Source organism: Rhinoraja longicauda, chromosome 9 (assembly GCF_053455715.1).
Source record: "Rhinoraja longicauda isolate Sanriku21f chromosome 9, sRhiLon1.1, whole genome shotgun sequence".
NCBI lineage: Eukaryota > Metazoa > Chordata > Chondrichthyes > Rajiformes > Arhynchobatidae > Rhinoraja > Rhinoraja longicauda.
Window position 1 is genome coordinate 66,328,212 of NC_135961.1, and position 18,447 is coordinate 66,346,658.

An 18,447-nucleotide genomic window follows, 5' to 3' on the forward strand; every position below is an offset into this window, starting at 1 on the left:
GGTTGAAGGCAGTGTTGAACAGGTGAGACTTCAGTGATGTTTTGAATGTGGTGAGTGAGGAGGAGACTCTCATCGTTTGAGGTAGTGAGTTCCAGAGGGCGGGAGCAGCGATGGAGAAAGCCCTGTCCCCCCAGGATCTGAGTTTGGTCCGGATGGGGGGGACAGGAGGTTAGCAGCAGCAGAGCGGAGGGTACGGGTGGGAGTGGGTCTGTGGAGGAGGTCAGGCAGGTAGGATGGGGCCAGGTTATGGAGGACTTTGTAGGTCATGAGGAGGATTTTGTACTGGATTCTCTGGGGGATGGGGAGCCAGTGGAGCTTGTAGAGGACGGGGTCATATGGTCACGGGTCGGGGAGTGGGTGAGTAGACGGGCAGCGGAGTTCTGGATGTATTGGAGTTTATTGATGATTTTTGAGGGTGAACCATAGAGGAGGCTGTTGCATTAGTCCAGACGGGAGGTGATGAAGGCGTGGATGAGGGTTTCTGCAGCTGAGGAGGAGAGGGACGGACGGAGACGGGCGATGTTTTTGAGGTGGAAGAAGGCTGTCTTGGTGATGTGTTTGATGTGTTTGTCAAAGGAGAGGGTTTGACCAAAGATGATTCCAAGATTCCGGATGTGAGGGGAGGTGGATACTGAGAAACCGTTGATGTTGAGGGTGAAGTTGTGGGTGGATTTGGTGAGCGTTTTTGGTCCAATGATGACGATTTCAGATTTGTCGCAGGACGGAGCTGTTCCCAAACCAGACTGTTACAGAGACGTATAAAATTATGAAAGGACTGGACAAGCTAGATGCAGGAAAAATGGTCCCAATGTTGGGGGAGTCCAGAACCAGGGGGCCACAGTCTAAGAATAATGGGGAGGCCATTTAAAACTGAGGTGAGAAAAACCTTTTTCACCCAGAGCGTTGTGAATCTGTGGAATTCTCTGCCACAGAGGGCAGTGGAGGCCAATTCACTGGATGAATTTAAAAGACCTCTAGGGGCTAGTTGAATCAGGCGATAAGGGGAGAAGGCAGGCACAGATTACTGATTGTGGATGATCAGCCAGAATGGCGGTGCTGGCTCGAAGGTCAGGTTCTATGTTTTCTAATGGTTCAGGTGCCCGATAACAGCTGAACCATCCCATCCTCAACTGGAGTTGGTGTTTAATTGTAACATGTACTGCTATCAGTACTGTTATACTGTTATAACGGATGCTTTGAGTACTGTGTTTATAGACCTGTTATGCTGCTGCAAGTAAGAATTTCATTGTTCCATTTCGGTGCATATGACAATTAAACCCTCTTGACTCCTGACTCTAACTCAAGTCAAGTCAAGTTTATTTGTCACATACACATACACGATGTGCAGTGAAATGAAAGTGGCAATGCCTGCGGATTGTGCACAAAAAAAGAATTACAGTTACAGCATATAAATAAAGTTAATAAGTTACTATAGTGTAGACAAAAATTTAATCTCTGGAGTTATAAAAGTTGACAGTCCTGATGGCCTGTGGGAAGAAACTCCGTCTCATCCTCTCTGTTTTCACAGCGTGACAGCGGAGGCGTTTGCCTGACCGTAGCAGCTGGAACAGTCCGTTACTGGGGTGGCAGGGGTCCCTCATGATCTTGCTTGCTCTGGATCTGCACCTCCTGATGTATAGGTCCTGCAGGGGGACGAGTGTAGTTCCCATGGTGCGTTCTGCCGAACGCACTACTCTCTGCAGGGCCATCCTGTCCAGGGCAGAGCTGTTCCCAAACCAGACTGTAATGTTGCCGGACAGGATGCTCTCTACAGCTCCAGAGTAGAAGCAATGAAGGATCCTCAGCGACACTCTGAATTTCCTCAGCTGTCTAAGGTGGTAAAGGCGCTGCTTTGCCTTACCCACCAGTGCGGCAATGTGCGTTGTCCATGTCAGATCCTCTGTGATGCGGGCTCCCAAGTATTTAAAACTGCTCACCCTATCCACAATAGACCCATTTATCTCCAGTGGCGTGTACGTCCTTGGATGTTTAGCCCTTCTAAAGTCCACAATCAGCTCCTTCGTTTTAGTGACATTCAAGAGGAGGCTATTGTCCTGACACCAGAGTGCCAGATCAGCCACCTCCTCCCGATAGGCCTTCTCATCGTTGTTGGAGATCCGGCCCACCACCACAGTGTCATCAGCAAACTTGATGGTGGAGTTTGAGCTGAACCTGGCCCCACAGTCATGTGTGTACAGGGAGTACAGTAGGGGGCTAAGGACGCAACCCTGGGTAGATCCTATGTTCAGGGTGAGGGAGCTTGATGTGTGTTCCCCCATCCTGACCACTTGGGGCCTGGCGGTGAGAAAGTCCAGGACCCTGAGCTGCTGAGCAGTAGTTCATATATTAATGTTTGGAACATGTGTATGTGTGTTCGGAATACTGTTCTATTATAAAGACTGGATATTTTTAAGCTCCCAAAGAGAAAGCTCCTCTTTGAAGTGGGCGAATTTGAAAATTATCCTTCTTCCTTTCCTGTTTTTTAAAAAGCAAGTGAGGAATTTGCAGCTGGTTGCAATCTTGGGGAGAATAAGGGTGAGAAATGTTGTTTATGTTTCCGCCCATTGAGGTGGCACGATGCTCAAAGCCTTGGCCATCGACTAGGAACCGACTTTTTTCCCACCACGAACCACTGCATGCTTCACGAGAACAGTGAGCTTGGCAGAGTTTGGAGACGCAGGAGGTGGGGATGGGGGGGGGGGGGGGGGGGGTGAGGCTAAACAGCGAACAAAGATTTGAACGCAAAAGTGAAAATTCCCAATGGGGCTCCCTGTGAAGCATGTCACGACATAGAGCAATGAGCATAGGCTTCATGGGGATAGAGTGTCATGGAGCAGATGGACAATAGACAATAGGTGCAAGAGTAGGCCATTCGGCCCTTCGAGCCAGCACCACCATTCAATGTGATCATGGCTGATTATTCTCAATCAGTACCCCGTTCCTGCCTTCTCCCCATACCCCCTGACTCCGCTATCCTTAAGAGCTCTATCTAGCTCTCTCTTGAATGCATTCAGAGAATTGGTCTCCACTGCCTTCTGAGGCGGAGAATTCCACAGAATTACAACTCTGGTTCCAGTGATGGGAGATTCAAGAATCAGGGGGCTCAGCCCCAGAATAAAAAAACATAGAAACATAGAAAATAGGTGCAGGAGGAGGCCATTTGGCCCTTCGAGTCAGAACTGCCATTCATTCTGATCATGGCTGATCCTCCACAATCAGTAACCCGTGCCTGCCTTCTCTGGAATGGAATTTCTTTAGCCAGAGAGTGGTAAATCTGTGGCGTTCATTGCCACAGATGGTGGTGGAGGCCAAGTCATTGGGGGTATTTTTAAAGCAGAGATGAGTAGTAAGGGGTGTCAAATGTTATGGGGAGAAGGAAGAGAATAGAGTTGAGGGAAAAATAGATCAGCCATGATTGAATGGCGGAGTAGACTCGATGGGCTGAATGGCCTAATTCTTCTCTAATAAATGTGAGGTTATCCACTTTGGCGGCAAGAACAGGAAAGCAGAGTATTACCTGAATGGTGAACGATTAGGAGAAGGGGAGATGCAACGTGACCTGGGTGTCATGGTTCACCAGTCATTGAAAGCAAGCGTGCAGGTGCAGCAGGCAGTGAAGAAAGCGAATGGTATGTTGGCATTCATAGCAAGAGGATTTGAGTTTAGGAGCAGGGAGGTTCTACTGCAGTTGTACAGGGCCTTGGTGAGACCGCACCTGGAGTATTGTGTGCAGTTTTGGTCTCCTAATCTGAGGAAAGACGTTCTTGCCTTAGAGGGAGTACAGAGAAGGTTCACTAGATTGATCCCTGGGATGGCGGGACTTTCATATGAAGGGGGACTGGATAGACTAGGCTTGTACTCGCTGGAATTTAGAAGACTGAGGGGGGATCTTATAGAAACATATAAAATTCTTAAGGGGTTGGAGAGGCTAGATGCGGGAAGATTGTGCCCGATGTTGGGGGAGTCCAGAACCAGGGGTCACAGCTTAAGGATAAGGGGGAAGTCTTTTAGGACCGAGATGAGAAAACATTTCTTCACACAGAGAGTGGTGAGTCTGTGGAATTCTCTGCCACAGAAGGTAGTTGAGGCCAGTTCATTGGCTATATTTAAGAGGGAGTTAGATGTGGCCCTTTTTGCTAAAGGGATCAGGGGGTATGGAGAGAAGGCAGGTACAGATTACAGGTTACTGGTCAGCCATGATCATATTGAATGGCGGTGCAGGCTCGAAGGGCCGAATGGCCTACTCCTGCACCTATTTTCTATGTTTCTATGTTTCTATGTTTCTATGTTTCCCCCATGTCTTATGAATGAGCAAGAGATGGGAGGAAGTAGATGGGCAGTAAAGTCGTGAATGACCTTCAACGTGTGTTGGTGGAAAATGGAACTTTAATCACGTCAAAGACAGACACAAAAAATCTGGAGTAACTCAGCAGGTCAGACAACATCCCTGGAGAAAAGGAATAGGTGACGTTTCGAGTCATGACTTTAAACCCGCGCCTGCAGTTCCTTGTGTCGGAAAGAACTGCAGATGCTGGTTTAAACCGAAGGCAGACACAAAATGCTGGAGTAACTCAGCGGGCCAGGCAGCGTCTCTGGAGAAAAAGGAATGGGTGACTTTTCGGGTCTGCCTGTCCCGCCTAGTTACTCAGTTCCTTCCGATCAAGTCAGGTCAAATTTATTATCATAGGCACAGGTTTGGTGAGGTACAGGGACAATGAAAATCTTGCTTGCAGTAGCAACACAGACACATAGACTCAGTCGAGCGCACAAATTAAAAATAATAAATAAATTACATATAACATTTTTGAAAGAAAGAAGTGTTCCAAAAAAACAAGGTATTAGTGCAGAACAGTGTATTAATATACAGCGGCAACAAGTTGCATTTATATAACACCTTTGATGGAGTGAATTCTTGAAGGCTGTTCACTGCAGAGAAATAGCTGTTGTTAAAGTTGGGCAGGAAGGAGTAACTAACATTGGTTGAAGAATGGACAGGACAGGTTTGGAGGGATGTGGACCAAACGCGGGCAGATGGGACTAGTGCAGCTGGGACATGTTGGCCAGTTGGGCAAGTTGGGCCAAAGGTCCTGTTTCCACACTGTGTCTAGGGTTGCCAACTGACCCGCATTAACGGGGACATCCCGTATTTTGGTCTAAATTAGTTTGTTCCCGTACGGGACCGCCCTTGTCCCGAGTTAGTAGGTTTTGCCAACTTCCTCACTCCCAAATAAGGGACAAAGGGTGACGTCACCGCCCCGCATTAGGGCCTCACCCAAGGCCTCACCGCCCCGCATTAGGCCTCACCCAGCCAGCAGCCACGTGCCGCCATTGGTGGAGCGGGCGCACGTGGCTGCTGGTTGGGTGAGGTCATGTGGGGCGGGCGGGGCGGTGGCATCATGTTGTCCCGTGTTTGGGAGTGAGGACGTTGGCAAAACCTAACTGTGTCACTCTATGACTCTACGACACATTTAGAAAAAACATGGTGTGGGCTGTTGTGTTGTTCCTTGTCGAGATAGGATGAGGGTTGTGCAAATCGGTTCAGGAATCTAGAGACACAAGGAACTGCAGATGCTGTGATCATCCGGCTCAGCAGGACCGGTTCATGGCAGCTATGTCCCTGGGGATGAAGCTGTTCCTGAGTCTGGAGGTGCGGGCGTAGAAGGCCTTGTATCGTCTGCCCGATGGAAGGAGTTCGAACAGACTGTTGCAGGGGTGTGAGGAGTCTTTGTGGATGCTGGTGGTTTTTCTGAGGCATCGTGTGTTGTAGATGCTCTCCAAGGCTGGTAGCTGTGTTCCGATGGTCCTCTGAGCTCTATGGACTACCCGCTGAAGAGCTTTCCTCTCTGCCTCCGTGCAGCTGAGATACCACACAGGGATGCCATGTGTTAGGATGCTCTCTATGGTGCAGCGGTAGAAGGTCGTCAGCAGCTGTTGGGGTAGACCAGACTTCTTCAGTGTTCTTAGGTAGAACAGTCGTTGCTGTGCCTTCTTGACCAGCGCAGCAGTGTTATTGGACCATGTGAGGTCCTCCGAAATGTGAGTGCCCAGAAACTTGAAGCTGGACACTCTCTCCACACTGTCCCCGTTGATAAAGATCGGGGCGTATTCCCCGTTGTGTGATCTACGGATGTTGATGATCAGCTCCTTGGTCTTGGTGGTATTTAGGGACAGGTTGTTATCGGAACAACAGATCTACTTGCACTTTATTCTGTTTTAAAACTGTTACAATTTGTTTCATTCTGTTGTTTAAATTTATACTGACTAGCTAATTAAATTATTGCATCGTATGGGAGGCGCATTCCCAATCTCGTTGTACCCCTGTACAATGACAATAAAGATACATTGTATTGTATTGTATTGAATCATGAGCAAATCACAAATTGCTGGGGTAACTCAGTGGGTCAGGCAGTAATCGGGGAGGGAATGGAGGTGTCAAAATGGAACTGGATAAATATCTAGATATTGATATTTCCTAGGCAGACACAAAAAGCTGGAGTAACTCAGCGGGCCAAGCAGCATGTCTGGAGGGAAGGATTGGGTGACGTTTCGGGTCGAGACCCTTGTTCAGACTGATGTCAGGGGAGGGGGCGGGACAGAGTTAGGATGTAGTCGGAGACAGGAAGACTAGTGGGAGAACTGGGAAGGGGGAGGGGATAGAGAGGGAAAGCAGGGACTACTATCTGAGGTTAGAGAAGTCAATGTTGATACCGCTGGGGTGTAAGAAAATAACTGCAGATGCTGGTTCAAACCGAAGACAGACACAAAATGCTGGAGTAACTCAGCGGGTCAGGCAGCATCTCAGGAGAGAAGGAACGGGTGACGTTTCGGGTCGAGACCCTTCTTCAGTCTGAAGAAGCGTCTCGACCCGAAACGTCATCCATTCCTTCTCTCCTGAGATACTGCCTGACCCGCTGAGTTACTCCAGCATTTTGTGTCTACCTCTGGGGTGTAAGCTACCCAAACAAAATATGAGGTGCTGTTCCTCCAATTTGCGCTGGGCCTCACTATGTCAATGGAGGAGGCCCAGGACAGAAAGGTCAGATTGGGAATGGGAGGGGGAGTTGAAGTGCTGAGCCACCAGGAGATCAGGTAGGTTAAGACGGACTGAGTGGAGGTGTTCAACGAAACGATCGTCCAACATTGATATTTCCATACAGCTAACTGGCCTGACTTGCCTTGGTTCGATGACATTTGTTTTTTCTCTCAAAATCCTTTTTCCAAGACTTTGCTGGCTGGTGCTTCTGCATTTTAGCCACTAGTGGCCCTCGGTGAGCCATGAAAATACTGCCCCATCGGGTTGCATTTGTATAGCACCTTTAATGGTGTGCATTCTTGAAGGCTGGTGGTTCATTGCAAAAAAATAGCTGTTGTTAAAGTTGGGCAGGAGTGACGAAGGTTGGTTGAAGAGTTAGACTTATAAAGCTTTTGAAAATGGAAGTATAGACCGCAAGATGTACCAAGTGTGTAGGTAGGGTTGCCAACTATCTCACTCCCAAATATGGGACAAAGTGACGTCACCGCCCCGCGCCCCACGTGACCTCACCCAGCCAGCGGCCACATGCTCGCGCTCCATCAATGGCGGCCGCCCGGGCCGGGAGGCGGGTTGCTACACAACCTCCGTCAGGCGGCGCCCGGGCCTACACTGTCCGGGACTACAGAAGGTAGACACAGATTTTAACCAGCATCTGCAGTTTTTTCCTACTACACTATCCGGACCTACAGCGCCCCCCCCGGGCCTAATACGGGACAAGGGCGGTCCCATACGGAACAAGCCAATTTAGCCCAAAATACGGGATGTCCCGGCTAATATGGAAAGTTGGCAACCCTTTGTGTAGGAAGGAACTGCAGATGCAGGTTTACACCGAAGATAGACATAAAATGCTGGAGTAACTCAGCGGGACAGGCAGCATCTCTTGATATAAAAGATTGATGACGTTTGGGGTCGGGACCCTTCTTCAGACTGAAAGTGCTGGTGGAGGGATGATACTGGAAGTGAGACCCCCCTCCCCTCCCCTCCCCCCTACTTTCAGCATGAAGGAGGGTCCCGACCCAAAACGTCACCTACTCCTTTTTCCCCACAGATGCTGCCTGACCCACTGAGTTACTCCAGCACTCTGTGTCTATCTTGGTACAAAAACCAGCATCTGCAGTTCTTAGTTTCTCCAAGATGGACCAATTTGGGTATTTCAGGGAATGGGAGATACTTGTACACTTCAGCAATTCTTCAAACCTCATTTTTAATTCCATCTGCACAAACCAAAATCTAATTTCAACAAAAATTGATTTTAAGGCAATGAAGAGGGATATTCATTACAGACAAGAGACGCTGTTTAGTGAGGTCACATCTAAGATTTTGTCCTGAACAAATCGGAAATGGGAGGGTATTCTGTAAAATTGATAAACAGTGGGACTTTAGGATCCTAGTCCATAACTGATAAAGAAGGCTTATGCTCTGCTTGCCTTGATAGATAGGTGCACAGAGTGTAAGAGTCAGGACGTCATGACAATAGACAATAGGTGCAGTAGTAGGCCATTCGGCCCTTCGAGCCAGCACTGCCATTCACTGTGAACATGGCTGATCATCCACAATCAGTACCCCGTTCCTGCCTTCTCCCCATATCCCTTAACTCTGCTATCTTTAAGAGCTCGACCTAACTCTCTCTTGAAGGCATCCAGAGAATCGGCCTCCACTGCCTCCTGAGGCAGAGAATTCCACAGATTCACAACTCTCTCGGTGAAGATGTTTTTCCTCATCTCAGTTCTAAATGCCCTACCCCTTATTCTTAAACTGTGGCCCCTGGTTCTGCACTCCCCCAACATCGGGAGCATGTTTCCTGCCTCTAGCGTGTCCAATCTCGTAGGATTTTGGTTAGGCCGCATTTGGAGTATTGCATGCAGTTCACCTTGTTCCATCTGCTTATCACCCCCACATTGCACCTTCTAAGTCTTTCTCCAATGGTTATTATCTGCCCACCATCCCTCCCTTATCTCGTTCCTCCTCTCACCTAAGAGAGACACAAAGTGCTGGAGTAGCTCAGCAGGCCAGGCAGCATCTCTGGAGAGCAGGTATGGGTGACATTTCGGTGTAAGCCAGCATCTGCAGTTCCACCCTACACATTGGGTCCACTCATCACCTACCTCCCTTACTCATCAGATTGAAGGATCTGCAGCCTCTTGTACCTCCACTATCAGCTTCCAGCTTTGGTCTTGGCCTCCACCCTCCCCTCCTCCCCATCTGATTCCATCTCCCCCTCTTCCCCCTCTCTTTATCCGTCTCGCCCCACCACCCACCCTACCTGTACCTGGCCCATCTGCCGATCATTCGCCACCTCACCTCGACCCACCTCAGGGCTGCCACCCCCTCCCCTCGTCACTCCCTTTCACCCCTTTACACTCTCTCCCCTCCACAACCTCCCCATTGATGTAGGGGCTCAGTCCGAAATGTCGACATTGTCTCCACAGGGGGTGGGCGGTCATGGTGGCGTGGCGGTAGAGTTGCTGCCTTACAGCGAATGCAGCGCTGGAGACCCGGGATCGATCCCGACCACGGCCGCTGCCTGTACGGACTTTGCACGTTCTCCCCGTGACCTGCGTGGGTTTTCTCCGAGAATAGACAATAGCCAATAGACAATAGGTGCAGGAGGAGGCCATTCGGCCCTTCGAGCCAGCACCGCCATTCAATGTGATCATGGCTGATCATTCTCAATCAGTACCCCGTTTTTGCCTTCTCCCCATACCCCCTGACTCCGCTATCCTTAAGAGCTCTATCTAGCTCTCTCTTGAATGCATTCAGAGAATTGGTCTCCACTGCCTTCTGAGGCAGAGAATTCCACGGATTCACAACTCTCTGACTGAAAAAGTTTTTCCTCATCTCAGTTCTAAATGGCCTACCCTTTATTCTTAAACTGTGGCCCCTTGTTCTGGACTCCCCCAACATTGGGAACACGTTTCCTGCCTGGGAACTTCCTGGGAACTTCGGTTTCCTCCCACACTCCAAAGACGTGCAGGTTTGTCGGTTAATTGACTTGGGAAATGTAAAAATTGTCCCCAGTGTGTGTTGGATAGTGTTAGTGTGCGGGGATCGCTGGTCGGCGCGGACACAGTGGGCCGAAGGGCCTGTGAGCGCGCTGTATCTCTAAACTAAACTAAAACTAAAAACTAAGATGCTGCTTGACCTACTGCGTTCCTCCAGCAGTTTTTTATTTAACGATCAAGTAATCATTTGTCACTGGATCGGGGTAATAGTGCGGCAGAAATGGATTTCCAATATATTTCAATAAATGATTTCTGAAGGACAAATTCATCTTGCAAGAACTAATTGTACTAAATCTCTCAATTAAAAACTCAGTGACCCTCATAAATCTACCTCCCTGTCACAGCGAAAAGCCCTCAGACTCCATTGCCGAGTGAAATCCATGCTGGCAAAATCCATAGGTATGATTGCGTTTGTCCTTCCACCTCCTTTTACTTTCCTTTCTTCCTCTGCTCGATCACACACGCCACAATAAACACGTGCCAAGCTTGCAGTTGTGCAACTATTTATTTTCATGACTTCCGGATGTTTCCTACTGTTTTAGTTCCTTTTAAGTATTTCCGGTGCGGCCAATTTTGTGCATTTTGAGATCTCGCAAGTGAAATCGGAGGAACAAGGAGCATTCACCGTCCGATTACAAGCAGCTGGGGTCCAAATTAATAAGCAGAACTACAACGGTGATAATTTCTGGATTACTGCCCAAACCATGTGCATTTGGCATAGAGTCAATAAGATCAGAGAATTTGTGTAAGAAAATAACTTACCAGCAAATGCTGGTACAAATCGAAGGTATTTATTTCACAAAGTGCTGGAGTAACTCAGCAGGTCAGGCAGCATCTCAGGAGAGAAGGAATGGGTGACGTTTCGGGTCGAGACCCTTCTTCAGACTGATGTCAGGGGGGCGGGACAAAGGAAGTATATAGGTGGAGACATGAAGATAGAGGGAGAACTGGGAAGGGGGAGGGGAAGAGAGGGACAGAGGAACTATCTAAATTTGGAGAAGTCAATGTTCATACCGCTGGTCTGCAAGCTGCCCAGGCGAAATATGAGGTGCTGTTCCTCCAATTTCCGGTGGGCCTCACTATGGCACTGGAGGAGGCCCATGACAGAAAGGTCAGACTGGGAATGGGAAGGGGAGTTGAAGTGCTCGGCCACCGGGAGATCAGGTTGGTTAAGGCGGACCGAGCGCAGGTGTTGAGCGAAGCAATTGCTGAGCCTGCGTTTGGCTTCGTCGATGTAAAAAAGTTGACATCTAGAACAGCGGATACAGCGGATACAATAGATGAGGTTGGAGGAGGTGCAGGTGAACCTCTGTCTCACCTGGAAAGACTGTTTGGGTCCTTGGATGGAGTTGAGGGGGGAGGTATAGGGACAGGTGTTGCATCTCCTGCGGTTGCAGGGGAAAGTGCCCGGGGATGGGTAGGAAGGGACGGGTGGACCAGTGAGTTTTCCCGGGGATGGGATGGGGACTCCCTGGTCCACGTTCCTACAGTGTCCGGGCCTACAGTGTCCGGGCCTACTGTGTCTGGGCCTACAGCACTCCCCGGGCCTAATACGAGACAAGGACGGTCCCGTACGGGACAAACCAATTTAGCCCAATATACGAGATGTCCCGGCTAATACGGGACAGTTGGCAACTCTATGTGTGAGGAAACCAGAGCACCTAGAGGAACCCCACACAGTCACAGGGAGGTCGTGCAGACTCCACACAGACATCTCCCGAGGTCAGGATTGAACCCGGGTCTCTGGCGCTGTGAGGCTGCGGCTCTAACGCTGCGCCACCGCGCTGTCTTAACAGTGTCACGGATCCTCTTTTGTGCCAGTTCCCCCGTAGCCCTCAACTCCATGATCTTTTACATCTCTATCCCCACCTTAAGTATCTCCGAAGACCAGGCCTTCACTGCCCAAGGTGCTTGAGAATTCGAGAGAGATTCACTCCCTTTGTGAAATAAATAACTGGACATTTAAGCTCAATGATCGAGAAAAGAACGGGAAGATTCTTTTGGTGGAGAGGAAATTTAGAAAGTTAAAGAGAACAGACAAAGCGCAGGTTAATAACAAATTGGAAAATGATAACCAGGATGGAACAATGCAGAGAAATGTAAGAACGGGAAAATGGTACTGAGTCAAAATTGGAGACTCATTATCCGAATGCACACGGCCTTTGTGATGAAATAGGTGAGTTAATGGAACAAATAGAAATAAATTGAATCTAATAGCTCTTACACAGATATTGTTGCAAAGTCACCAAGGTTGAGAACTAAAGATTCCCAGATACGTAGCTTTCAGAAGAGAAAGACAAAACCAAAGATACTAGAGGAACAAGATGAACCACTCCGTTGAATTCACCTGTACTGAAGTGGAGTACGCAAAGGAGCCATTTTAGTTGCTGGAGTAACGCAGCTCTGGAGAGAAGGAATGGGTGATGTTTTGGTTCAAGACCCTTCTTCAGTCTGAGAGTCAGAGGGGTCATTGGTCAATTTGGGCAAGTTGGGCCATGGGGCCTGTTGCTGCGATGTACGTCTAAGACTCAATGACTCTAGAAATCTCTGAAAATAACCAAGCACCATCTGGCATCTGGATATTAGACTGTTCATGCAAAGTAGGCCAGGGAGAGTTTTCTTTATCCATTTTATGGATACCTATTTATGCCTACTTTTATACAAGCTGCGTTGTGTCACAATATTCAATGTACTTAAAAAAAATATATATGCCTGTTGATGTCGCTTTGAGGGGTTGGAGAGGCTAGATGCAGGAAGATTGTTCCCGATGTTGGGGAAGTCCAGAACCAGGGGTCACAGCTTAAGGATAAGGGGGAAGTCTTTTAGGACCAAAATGAGAAAACATTTCTTCACACAGAGAGTGGTGAGTTTGTGAAATTCTCTGCCACAGAAGGTAGTTGAGGCCAGTTCATTGGCTATATTTAAGAGGGAGTTAGATGTGGCCCTTGTGGCTAAAGGGATCAGGGGGTATGGAGAGAAGGCAGGTACAGGTTACTGAGCTGGATGATCAGTCATGATCATATTGAATGGCGGTGCAGGCTCGAAGGGCCGAATGGCCTACTCCTGCACCTATTTTCTATGTTTCTATGAAATACCATGATTTTAGATACAGCTGTTCAATTTATCTTTCCTATTTGTAACTTTACAAAGTAGTGTAAACTTGCTTTTGTTTGCGTGGAGTGTCGGAGACAAAGCTTGGTCCAACTGTGGTGCTCAGTCCCAGAGCAGAAACAAAATCAACGGGACGTGAAAAGTGAACGTTTTATAAAGACTGCAGCTCCCTTCATTATTAAATCAGAGGCGCACTTGCCTTCCATTCTGCTGTCAGGATCAGAACAAATGACTTGAGCAATTTAATAATATTCCCGTCTTGCCATGAATTCCGCTACCTCCCACTAACTGTTGGGTCGTAAGGTGATAGGACTAGAATTAGGACGTTTGGCCCCATTAAGTCTACTCCGCCATTCAATCATGGCTGATCCATCTCTCCCTCCCAACCCCATCCAGTCTCCTCCCGCAGGTTAATTGGCTTGGCAAATGTAAAAATTGTCCCTAGTGGGTGTAGGATCGTGTTAATGTGCGGGGATCGCTGGTCGGTGTGGACCCTGTGGGCCGGCAGGGCCTGTTTCTGTGCTGTATCTCTAAATCTAAAAAAGAATGGGGTTAGGAGGGAGAGATAGATCAGCCATGATTGAATGGCGGTGTAGACTTGATGGACTGAATGGCCTAATTCTACTCGTATTCCTTATGACCAAAGATACTAGAGGAACAAGATGGACTGAAGTGTAGTACGCAAAGGAGCGTAACGTCCGCCATTTTAGTAGGCAAAACCCACCGTTTGCTATGCCTCTCGCAGTGTAATCAGTGTTTTGGGGGAACAGTATGTGTGGTGATATTTGTTATTTTTCTTTTTCTTTTTAAACGTTTCTGCAAGATTCTGCCTACTAAAATGGCGTCATGATGTACTACGTTTTTTAGGGTCGAGTGGTCTATCTTGTTCCTCTAGTATCTTTGCTTATGACCTTATGACAACCTTTGCCTGACAATCTTACTGATGGTCTGAAGAAGAGTCTCGACCCAACATGTCATCTATTCCTTTTCTTTCGGAGTTGCTGACTGACCCGCTGAGTTACTCCAGCTTTTTTCTGTCTATATTCCGGTGTAAACCAGCATCTGCAGTTCCTTGTAAATTTCCCCGGTGTGGGACGAATAAAGGAATATATTATTATTCCTACACGACCTGACTGAGCTGTTTAATAAAACATCACTGAACTTTGGGGAACCAAAAGCCAGGTACAGGTTAGATGTTGCAAGTTCTACACTTGAATTCGTTTGAATGAATTAGAGCAACCCATTGACTTGGGCGGCTTTTCATCCCAAAGACATGCGGGTTTGTGTGTTAATTGTCCTCAGCAAATGACCCCTAGTGTGTAGTGGGGGGGGGTCAATGTGAAAGTGGGAGGACGTCGAACTGTTGTGAACAGGTGATCGATGGTCAGCAGGGACTTGGTGGGCTGAAGGGCCTGTTTCTATGGTGCATCTCCCAACTAAAGGAAAAACTGAATTGGGCTGTAAGTAGGGAAGTCAAATTCCCGTGTTAGCCGGGACATCCCGTACATTGAGCTAAATGCGCCCTTGTCCCGTATTAGGCCCGGGGGGCGCTGTGGGCCCGGACGCTGTAGGCCCGGGGGCTGTTATAGGCCCCGGACACTGTAGGCCCAGACAGTGTAGGCTAACGTAGTGTGTTCGGGGAGCGGGGCCGAGTGTGTTTGCCTGACGGAGGTTACGTAGCAACCCGCCTCTCGCCCCAGGCGGCTGACATTGGTGGAGCGGGAGCACGTGGCCGCTGGCTGGGTGAAGTCACGTGGGGGGGCGGGGCAGTGATGTCGCATTCTGTCCCTTATTTGGGAGTTAGAAAGTTGGCAACCCTAGCTGTAAGAATCCAGAGTTAGCCGACTACAGAATCCAGGCCATCTCTGCGATCTTGAAAATGTCACGAGCAAAAACCATATAAATCTCACAAAACCGCAACATTGACAGCTGCTGAAGGAAATGAGGGGTCTCAGCGGGATGTGGGCACGGAAGTGGTAAGAGTTGACAAAACATCATTTACTGGTTTAAACAACTACCATCTCCAGGCACTGCCCGGTCATGTTATCTGATCCAACACCTGGCTATAGTTTATAAGCTAAATTCAGGGTATTATATGACCTGTGTGGCTTTACATTGGCAGCGAGTGATATTTGTTACATCACTGTAACCAAATACCCATAACTGGGTTGACAGTCCATCTGGTGTGAAACCATTTTAAAACAAAGACTTGCTGTGGTTTATTTAGGGTTACATAGAAAATAGGTGCAGGAGGAGGCCATTTGGCCCTTCGAGCCAGCACCGCCATTCATTGTGATCATGGCTGATCATCCACAATCAGTAACCCGTGCCTGCCTTCTCCCCATATCCCCTGATTCCACTAGCCCCTAGGGCTCTATCTAACTCTCTCTTAAATTCATCCAGTGAATTGGCCTCCACTGCCTTCTATGGCAGAGAATTCCACAAATTCACAACTCTCTGGGTGAAAAAGTTTTTTCTCACCTCAGTTTTAAATGGCCTCCCCTTTATCCTTAGGCTGTGGCCCCTGGTTCTGGACTCCGCCAACAGTGGGAACATTTTTCCCGCATTTGGCTTGTCCAGTCCTTTTATAATTTTATACGTTTCTATAAGATCCCCTCTCCTTCTAAATTCCAGTGAATACAAGCCCAGTCTTTCCAATCTTTCCTCATATGACAGTCCCACCATCCCGGGGATTAATGAAGGGTTATATTTACTGGACGTTTTCAAGAGAGAGTTAGATTTTGCTCTTCGGGCTAAGGGAATCAAGGGATATGGGGAGAAAGCAGGAACGGGGTACTGATTTTTGGACGATCAGCCATGATAATATTGAATGGCGGTGCTGGCTCGAGGGGCCGAACGGCCTACTCTTGCACCTATTTTCTATGTTTCTATTTTTCCACATTCATTTGTGGGCTAAACATATTTAACTATTCCACAAAATTTCATATTTTGCATAGTATTTACAGTATCACAGCAGAATATTCTGCCTAATAGATTGTTGCCACAGAACCTTTTTCATCTAATCCCATCAACAAATCTCCCATTTCCTTTCCCATTTATATGTTGATCCAGCCTCCCCTTAATGCATTGATAATCCAAGTTGGCCAGAACTGTTTGCTGGGTGGTGCAATTAACAATTCGTTGTTTAGTTTAGTTCAGTTTAGAGATACAGCGCAGAACCAGGCCCTTCGGCCCATCGAGTTCGCACCGACCAGCGATCCCCACACACTCACACTACCCTGCACACGCTCGGTAGAATTTTACATTTATACCAGGTCAACTAACCTACAAACCTGCGCGTCTTTGGAGTGTGGGAGGAAACCGAAGATCTGGGAGGAAACCCACGTAGGTCACGGGGAGAACGTGCAAACTCCGCACGGACAGCACCCGTAGGCAGGATCGAACCCGGGTCTGCGCGCTATAAGGCAGTAGCTAGACTGCTACGCCACCAGAAATGACCAATTTCTCCTAAATTCCTTATTGGATTTATTAATTTCGTTTTTAGTTTAGTTGGGAGATGCAGCGTGGAAACTGGTACTTTGACCCACCATGTCCCCGCCGACCATCGATCGCCCATTCACAATAGTTCTGTGTCCCCCCAGTTTCCCATCCGCTCCCTATGCACTAGCGGTAACTTACTGAGGGCCATTGACCTACAAGCCAACACCGTACGGTGGTTTAGCAATGGAGTTGCCGCCTCACAGCGCCAGAGACCCGGGTTTGATCCTGCCTATGGGTGCTGTCTGTACGGAGTTTGTACGCTCTCCCCGTGACCTGCGTGGGTTTTCTCAGAGATCTTTGGTTTCCTCCCACAGTCCAAAGACGTGCAGATTAATTGGTTTGGTTTCAATGTATAATTGTCCCTCGAGTATGTACGGGTGGGGATGTGTGGGGATTAATGTGTTAATGTGTGGGGATTGCTAGTCAGCGAGGACTCCGTGGGCCGAAGCGCCTGTTTCCACGCTGTATCTCTAAACAAAACTCAACGTCTTTGAGACGTGGGAGAAATACTTTCATCAAACCAGAATCTTGAATCGCAAACAAGTCTTAAAAATTGAACTTTCCCATAGATCTTTGTCCCGCCCCATCCCCTGACATCAGTCTGATGAGGGGTCTCGACCCGAAACGTCACCCATTCCTTCTCTCCAGAGATGCTGCCTGACCCGCTGAGTTACTCCAGCATTTTGTGTCTACCTTGTATTGTAAATGCATCATCTTTTGAGATCATCTTTGGGAAAGGGAAACGAGAACCCATTTCCCCCTGACTTTCAGTCTGAAGAAGGGTCTCAACCCGAAACGTCACCCATTCCTTCTCTCCCGAGATGCTGCCTGACCCGCTGAGTTACTCCAGCATTTTGTGTCTACCTTCGATTTAAACCAGCATCTGCAGTTTTTTTTTCCTACAGGGACAATTTTTACATTTACCAAGCCAATTTCCCTACAAACCTGCACTTCTTTGTAATGTGGGATGAAACGGAAGATCTCAGAGAAAATCCACGCGGGTCACGGGGAGAACGTACAAACTCCGTACAGACGGCGCCCGTAGTCGGGATCGAACCCGGGTCTCAGGCACTGCATTCGCTGTAAGGCAGCAACTCTACCTCTGCGCCACCGTGCCGCCCCGTGAAATGAAGTTATTAATGTTGGTCTCATCCCCATTTCTAATGTCTTCCATTTTCAGTAGCAATTAACTTATTGAGTTTTTTAGAGTAACGATCATACATAAAAAGCAGATTATTTGAAGATTATCGACGGGTATATGTGAATACATGATTTGATCCGGTTAAAACTGTTCCTTATTGAATCTGCTCTGTGTATGAGAGCTTTCCAGGCAGTATATTCAAGTATTGTCAAATAGCAACCTAATACCTTCTTCATCTCTATGAATCCAACAATCTATAGTGGGTCTATTAACAAAGGTGGCACAGTGGTAGAGTTGCTGCCTTACAGTGAATGCAGTGCCGGAGATCAGGGTTCCATCCTGACTACGGGTGCTGTCTGTATGGAGTTTGTACGTTCTCCCCGTGACCCGCATGGGTTTTCTCCGAGATCTTCGGTTTCCTCCCACACTCCAATGACGTGCAGGTTTGTAGGTTAATTGGCTTGGTAAATGTAAAAATTGCCCCTGGTGTGTGTAGGATCAATAGACAATAGACAATAAGTGCAGGAGGAGGCCAGTCAGCCCTTCGAGCCAGCACCGCCATTCAATGTGATCATGGCTGATCATTCTCAATCACTGGTCGGGGCAGACCCGGTGGGCCGAAGGGCCTGTTTCTGCGCTGTATCTCTAAACTAAATTAA

The 18,447-nt window shown here is 48.1% G+C and overlaps 1 protein-coding gene across 2 annotated transcripts in view; it reads left to right on the plus strand.

Annotated features, from left to right (window-relative positions):
- Nucleotides 1–18,447, plus strand: part of LOC144596824 (ADP-ribose glycohydrolase MACROD1-like) — a 1,032,359-nt gene that overhangs the window by 565,090 nt on the left and 448,822 nt on the right. The window lies entirely within an intron of this gene.